We start from the raw sequence: 8496 nt of genomic DNA on the forward strand, positions 1-8496 counted from the left end.
AACAATAACATGAATTGCTTTATTGACTAATAATGTTAGTCCCCCCACTCCAAGATTTATAAAAAATGTCACTCAACTTTGTTGTAGAAAATTAAGTTGAAACTTTACAAGGTGAGGATCAGTTATGTCAAGTATATGTCAAGCCTACAAAGAAGCAGGCTTGCTATCAATGTAATTTTAAGAATCTAGAGTTGAATTTCTCTTAAATTCATTTTCCATGTTGCAGTCGCATTGATTTTTTGCCCCCACATGCCAGTCTTTTCACTCATTCCATCACTCAGCCCATGATTTAAATCGTTCAGTGGTTTTCTATTGCTCAAATTCTTAATATGGCTTAAATGCTGTCTGTAGTCGTTGTTAAGTGCCGTCGAGTCGATTCCGACCTATAGTGACCCTGTATAGGGTTTCCAAGGAGCAGCTGGTGAGCTTGAACCACCGACCTTGCAGTTCAAATGACTTTGCAGTCTGATGCATTAGCCCACAGCTCCTCTCCAGGACTCCTGTAGCCAATTCCCGCTAATTTGCCAGTTTCTCCTTCTTCGTAAAAGGCACACTGAGTTTGTTCCACTGAATCCATGTGGTTCGGTGCTGTTGATTTCTTTGTTCCACGTCATTTTCTGTGCTAATTTAATTGTGCGCTTTTTCTTGTCAATTTTTTCCATTCCTGTTGTTTTAAGGCTTACTAAATCTTTATGGTTTTCCGTTTTCTTAATGTGATGTGAAGATGTATTAATTTTCTTTGAGGTTACCTGTTCAATCCATGTGGTTTGGATAGAGCTAACTCTACTCTCAGCCCCATGAAGGGGCTGTATCCCACTAGTCAGATTGGTTGATTCAGCTATGTTATTCAGTAAGAACCAATGAGATGTTGTGCTGAATAGCTTCCGTTTGTTCCTCCATATCCACTCTCCATCCCATTCTACTCTACTCTCTGCCCCGGGAGGCTGACTTATTTGGACTGTAACAGGGCTTTTGTATATTCTGGCAACTGATTTGGTTTGGCCAGTAGATGATCCTGACAGAAGAAAGAAGAATGGTAAAAATGAGGTCAAGATATTTGCCCTTCATAGCCTTCCCTATGATAGCCAGGAGACTGCTTGTATCCTTTAAATGAAGGCCACTACCCCTTTCTTCTTGGGGATTCTAGTAACCTTTTTCTTCCACGTTTTCTTTGGACTTCCACTGCTATTAGTTCTGGATTTTTACAGGATCTCTACTCCTCTGTTTTGTTGTTACTGTTGTTGTTGTTAAGTATCATGGAGTTGGTTCCGACTCATAGTGACCCTGTACAGGGTTTCCAAGGCTGTAAATCTTTAAAGGAGCAGAAAGCCTCATCTTTCTCCCACAGAACAGCTGGTAGTTTCGAACTGCTGACCTTGAGATTAGCAGCCTGATTTGTAACCACTACGCTACCAGAGCTCATTAGATGCCATCAAGTTGGTTCCAACCCATAGCGACTCTATGCACAACAGAACGAAATACTACCCAGCCCTGCACTGTCCTCACAATTGTTTCATTTGAGCCCGATGCTGCTGCTACTGTATCAATTCATCCCCTTGTGGGTCTGTCTCTTTTTCTCTGACCCTCCACTTTACTAAACATGATGTCCTTCTTCAGGGACTGGTGTCTCCTAATAATATGTCTGAATTATGAGAGACAAAGTCTTGCCATCCTGGCTTCTAAGGAGCATTCTGGCTGTACTTCTTCTAACACAGATTTATTTGTTCTTCTGGCAGTCCATGGTACTTTCAGTATTCTTCTCCAGCACCATAATTTAAATGCACTGATTCTTCTCTGGTCTTCCTTATTCATTGTCCAACTTTCACATGCATATGGCGATTGAAAATACCATGACTCAGGTCAAACGTATCTTAGTCCTCAAACATATCTTTGCTCTTAGACACTTTGTAAAGGTCTTATGCAGCAGATTTGCTTAATGTAATGTGTCATTTAATTTCCTGATTGCTGCTTTCACGAGTGTTGCTTGTGGATCCAAGCAAAATGAAGTCTTTGACAACTTCAATATTTTCTCCATTTATCATGATGCTATTTATTGGTCCAGTTATGAGGATCTTTGTTTACTTTGCACTGAGATGCAATCCACACTGAAGGCTGTAGTTTTTTTGATCTTCATCAGTAAGTATTTTAAGTACTTTTTGCTTTCCGAAAGCAAGGTTGTATCATCTGTGTATTGCAGGTTGTTAATGAGTATTTCTCCAATCCTGATGCCACATTCTTAACATAATAGAGTTTAATTTTTTTTTTTTAATTATTAAGCATACAGATTGAATAAGTATTGTGAAAGAACACAACCCTGGCACACATCTTTCCTGATTTTAAACTATTTAGTATCCCCTTGTTCTGTTTGAACAACTGCTTCTTGATCTATGTACAATTTCTTAATGAGCACAATTAAGTTGTTCTTTTTTTTTTTCTATGTGATAGCTTACATGGGAGAACATTAGTTTTACATTCATCTTATCGTATATCGTTTCATTGCCATGGTTACATCCCCTCCATGAATCATCAACCAAACAAAGGGTATACCCTGCAAGCCTGCCCCCAGTCATCAGCACACAGCCCCTCTCCCTCTCTGGATCTAAAGTCCCCAGTGCTCCATCTCTCCACATCATCACCTCTGCCTCCATCTCTGGTGTCACTGCTTCTCTGGGTAGAGTCCTGCTCTCTGCTCTTCTCCCTTGATGGTCCCAGGGACCTCAGCTCCTAGACTGCAAAGTTAATCACTCCCCTCCTTGCTGCAAAATATCTATGTTTGCATTTCCAACCTTCACAATTAGTCCTGATAACAATTATTCAATACCTTAGACAGATTGGATACTACTCAGTGGAGATTCTACCTTCCTCCATGCCCTCTGGATCTAGGTTCCCTCTTGAAAGCTTGTAAGCCAGTCACTTCTTGCCTTTGTAGACCCCCATTTTGGGTTTAAGTGTTCTTGAGAACCCATTCTTTGCAATGTTATCCATAAATTTCCATGGTTCACATTTCAAGGCATTCATAGTTGAAAGCCTTTGTATATAGTCAATAAAGCATGAATAACCACCTTTCTGATATTCTCTGCTTTCAACAAAGATTTGCCTGACATTAGTAATGATACTCCTAGCTCCATATGCTCTTCTGAATCCAGCTTGAGTTTTTGGCAGTTCCCTGTCAATGTACTGTTTAACCGCCTCTGAGTTATTTTAGCAAAACTTTACTTGCATGTAATATTGATGATATTGTTCTATGATTTCTACATTCTGTTGGATCACCTTTCTTTGGAATCGACACCTCTGCTACACCTTTGTAAATAGTACAATGGTGTACTAATAACTGGCTTTGGAGGAAGCAAGGGAAGTTCTGATTTGTAGCATTTGCCATTTGATGTGGTGGAAACATTGCCACCATGGCCCATTGTAAGTTCCCATTATCAAGTCACTGAACACAGTGTTGGGAGAGATTAGCAACCAATTCTTACAGATTGCACTGAGCCAGTTTCAGCACACCACTTAAATAGTCTTTTTGTAAAGAAACTGTTTTAGGGAACTATCCTAATGTGACAATGCCATCTTATTCTTATTGGATCTCAGAGTGATATTGATATAATCCTGGACTTTGGCTGACTGATGACAGAAAATAGTTCTCTGTTCTATACAAGTAGGCTTTAAATCTAGGTGGATGTAAACCTAGACCTTCAGAAGCTGTCTGAAAATTAAGGCAACAGAATGGAAGGCAGAACTATGACATGAAGAGAAACAAATTCCTGGTGATATAATTTAACTTGTATATAGCCATGCATGAAGCAAACTAATTATGCCTTAGACTGTTCAGGCTCATGAGCTATATATACAGTCTATCTCAAGTCAGTTTGCCTTGGATTCTACCACCTGCATCCAGAAGAATCCTAAGGGATACGATGGCACTGTTTGGTCTAGACCTTTTCTGCTGCAACTACCTATCCCTTGATTTCTGCATTCCAGACCACATTGGCTTCCTTTCAGTCATTCAGAAGTGCATTGCGCCCCTCTGACATTATAGCTTTGCATATACTATTGCCCTTATCTGGAACACTTTTCTTCTTTCTTTACTCAGTTAACTCCTATTCATTTCTAACATCTTTGTTTAATATCATTCTACTAGTGTGCTACATTATAACCTCTGTGAATTACACCTTCCAGTATTCTTGCCCTTGTATTGTCTCCTTCCCTTGACTCTGGGCTGGCCTCGTGACTGCTTTAACCAACAGAATTCAGCAGCTATGATGCTGTGCCAGTTCCAAACCTAGGGGCTGGCAGTTTCGGCTTTTGTGCTCTTGGGAGTCTTAAACCAACTGATAAAAAGTGATTATCCTGCTTGTTGTTAGGTGCCATTGAGTTGCTTCTGACTCACAGTAACATTATGTACAACAGATCTCTCCTGCTGGAGAGACCAAAAGAAGAGACAACATGGAGACAGAATTTCAGCTGTGCTTAATTCCTGTGTGCCAACTGAATGCAGATACACGAGTTTAGACGTAGAATGGACCTGCAAGTCCACAAGCAGAATGGACCAGCTGAATCTAGGCTAAATTATAGAAGTGTGAGCAGATAGAATTAACCATCTCTCTTGTCCTTTCTCTTCTTTAAAGTTGCCATTTTGAGCCATTATATTTTGGAATAGCTTGTGTAGCAACAGATATAAGTGAAAGAGTTAGCCTCTCAAGAAAACTCTTTGGCCCTCCCAAACCAGGTCATTCTCACTATTACAGTATTATAGTACTGTGAAGTCCTGGGGTGGCACTGCAGGATAAGCACCGGGTCATTGGTTCAAACCTACCAGTTGCTCCTTGAACACCCTTTACAGTGTTACTATGAGTCAGAACCAACTCGATGGCACTTAACAACAACATAGTACTGTGCTCATTTCCTTATTGTACTTATCACAACCTGTAAAAATACACTTAGGTCAAGAGTGACTTTCCTTTTCAAGGTCCCTTTCCTGTGAAATTCTAGGACTCTGAGAATTTTCAATCCAAAGGCATGAATGCTTGTTAACATGCTTATAAAGTTGGGTCAGGTCCCTGGATGGTATGCATCTGTTCATTTAAAACTTGGCAGTTTGAACCCACCCAGTGGTACCATGGAAGAAAGTTTTAGCCTATGGTGCAGTTCTATTCTGTAGTAAATGAAGTAGCCACAAGTTGAAATTGACTCAATGACACAGATAAAGTTGGGTTTGCCCACGCAAAGACACAGTTATTGTCTTCCTTTCCCAATGAACCTACTGCAGATTGTCTAAATGTAGCTTCAGTAGATGATTTAGAGGAGTTCAAATATGGAATCACAATAGTTTATGGTGTTGTTGTGTTGCTGTTGTTAAGTGCTGTAGAGTTGGTTCCGACTTATAGTGACCCTGTATAGGGTTTCCAAGGAGTAGCTGGTAAGTTTGAACTGCCGACCTTGCAGTACAGAGCTTTATCCCACAGCACCACACCAGGACTTCACAGTACTAATAGTGGTATACTTCCATAAATGGATCATTCAATCTTAACTCCCTGGAGAGACAGCTTTGTAGAAATCTCCCTCTCTGGAAAACCATTCCTTTCTACATCCTTTTTTCTTCTTCAAGGCATAGTTTACGTATAGACAATCTGTTTATATTTCTAAACAAAAATATAACAGAATGGAACACACTGCTGGTAGAATCTGCATTCAGATTTAAAGTGACTTACTCTCCTCCTTTCCTTCAATAATAAGGAATTATGCTCACATTTATGACATTGAAAAGTCTAATCCAGTGGTTCAGAACCGGGGTGACTTTCTCTCCCAGATAACATCTGGCAATGTCTGGAGACATTTTGGTTGTCACATGGATGACTCATGGGTGGGGTGGGGTGCTACAGATATCTAGAGGTAGTGGATGCTCCTAAAGATCCTACACAGGACAATCTTCCACAGCCAAAAAATTATCCAGCCCAAATAAGGTGGAAGTTGAGAAACCTGGTCTAACCTAGTGAGTTTCCCCAAACAAAAGTAATGATGTCTTCATCTTGAAGGTCTGTTACTCATTGCAGAGTCATTGCCTCTCTAAAACATAAATTCCAATACGTAGAATTTATTCACACATGCAAAATAATGATTGAAAAAGCAATTTGTGCCTATAAAAACACAGTCATTACAAAGGTACATAATGTAAAAGGTCTCATATATCCCTCCCCACTCTATTCCTGTCTTCTGGCATTAGGTGCCATAACAAAACCAGATTTAAAAAAATTCATGGTTTATAGGTTTACAGTGTTCATATATATACAGCAGGTTCTTTCAAATTACACTTAGGGAAATAAATCAGTGACTAACTTCGACAGTCTCACAAAGTACAGAGCTTTTCAATTCTAAAGGATTTTGTTGGTGAGTCATTAAGTTAAAAAAAGGAAAGAAATCCGTAGCAGTAATAAATCTTTTTAGAAGAACTCTTATGTTCTTTTTAAATTGATTGTTTCTAGGTGGCTACTTTAACTAACATTATCAAAAGAACAGATTTTCTTTGTAATATAAATGACACTTTCTGAAAAATTGTTTGTAGTCTAGGTAAAAAAAATAATAAAGTTGGCATAGGAGATTTGTTATGGAGGCTACTTTCAGAAGACCAGACTTTTTATAAATGTATTCTTTGTTATTTTCACTGTTTAATAGTGTAGATCATAAACAGTATTGTTGTTGTTGCTAAGTGCTGTTGAGTTGGTTCCGACTCATTGCAACCCTGTATAGGGTTTCTAAGGAGCAGCTGGTGAGCTTGAACCACCGACCTTGCAGTTCAAATGGCTTTGCAGTCTGATGCATTAACTCACAGTGCCACACCAGGACTCCATACAAACTGTATAGTATATATATATATGTAGTATAGATCAAATTAGAAATTTTGAGTTGCTGTACTGAAGGAGCCTGTTGCCACTGTACGATAAGCACTGGACTGGTAACTTCAGGGTCAGCTGTTCAAAGCCACCAGGTGCTCCAAGGGAGAAAGATGAGATTGCTCCGGTAAAATTTAGTCTCAGATACCTTGTATAGTGTAGCAGTGTGTCAGATGGACTCCAAAGTAGTGGGTTTGGTTCGTGTTTGGGTACTTGTAAGAAGAAACCCTGGTGGTACAGTGGTAAAGCACTCAAAATGCGACTGAGGAAGATCTGTCTCCTCAAAGTAGAGTTGACCATGATGACATAAATGGAGTAAAGCCTTTGTGACTTTCATATGCTGATGGGGCATAATTTAAAATGAGAACAAATAGCTGCAAACATCTGTTAATAATGGAATGTATGATGTATGAATCTAGGAAAATTGGAAGTTGTCAAAAATTAAATGGAACACACAAATATCAATATCCTAGGCATTAATGAGCAGAAATGGACTGGAATTGGCCATTTTGAATCTGACAATCACATGGCTTACTATGCCACGAAAAATTCAAGAGGAATGGTGTCACATTCATCATCAAAAAGAACTATCAAGATCTATCTTTAAGTCTAATACTGTTTGTGGTAGAATATATCCACATGTCTACAAGGAAGACCAGTTAACACCACTATTATTCAAATTTTGGGATCAACCACTAAAGCCATTGATGATGAAATTGACTAATTCTACCAAGTTCTTCAGTCTGAAATTGATCAAACATGCAATCAAGATGGATTGATAAGGTTCAGTCAGCTCCCCACAGCAGCTGCAGCGGCTCTCTTCTTCTCTGGCTCTCTTTGCCTTACTCCTTTCACTTCCAGAAACATGGCCTCTGGCGTGGCTGTCTCTGATGGTGTCATCAAGATGTTCAATGACATGAAGGTGCGCAAATCACCGGAGGAGGTGAAGAAGCACAAGAAGGCAGAGAGCTCTTCTGCTTGAGTGAAGATAAGAAGAACATCATCCTAGATGAGGGCAAGGAGATCCTGCTTGTTGATGTGGGCCAGACTGTCATGGCCCCTATGCCACCTTTGTCAAGATGCTGCCAAACAAGCACTGCCATCAATGCCCTCTGTGATGCAACTTATGAGACCAAGGAGAGCAAGAAGGAGGATCTGGTTTGTATCTTCTGGTCCTCTGAGTCTGCACCCCTTAAGAGCAACATGACCTATGCTAGCTCCAAGGATGCCATCAAGAAGAAGCTGACAGAGATCAAACATGAATTACAAGCAAACTGCTATGAGGAGGTCAAGGACCACTGCACCCTGGCCAAGAAACTCAGGGGCAGTGCTGTTATCTCCCTGGAGCGCAAGCCCTTGTGAACCCCCTCCAACCCCCTGCCTGGAGCATCCAGCAGTCCCAGACCTGCCTGTCGGGGGCTACAGGCTTCCCCCTTCCTACCAGACCATAGAGACAGGGGGGGAAATCCTAGCAGGGGGAGGACAATCCCTTCACCCAAGTTGCCAAACAGCCCCTACCCCATGGACCTTCCTCCTCTCTCCACCCCTGATGGTTCTGGCCTTCCCAAACTTTTGATTTTCTGATTTCTTTTGGGTTGAAACAGACCAA

General features: G+C 40.5%; 1 pseudogene; it reads left to right on the forward strand.

Annotated features, from left to right (window-relative positions):
• Positions 1 to 7752: 7752 nt before the first annotated feature.
• On the forward strand, positions 7753 to 8249 carry LOC102821853 (annotated as a pseudogene).
• The last annotated feature ends 247 nt before the right edge of the window (positions 8250 to 8496 follow it).

This window comes from Chrysochloris asiatica, unplaced genomic scaffold (assembly GCF_000296735.1).
Source record: "Chrysochloris asiatica unplaced genomic scaffold, ChrAsi1.0 scaffold00146, whole genome shotgun sequence".
NCBI classification, from domain to species: domain Eukaryota; kingdom Metazoa; phylum Chordata; class Mammalia; order Afrosoricida; family Chrysochloridae; genus Chrysochloris; species Chrysochloris asiatica.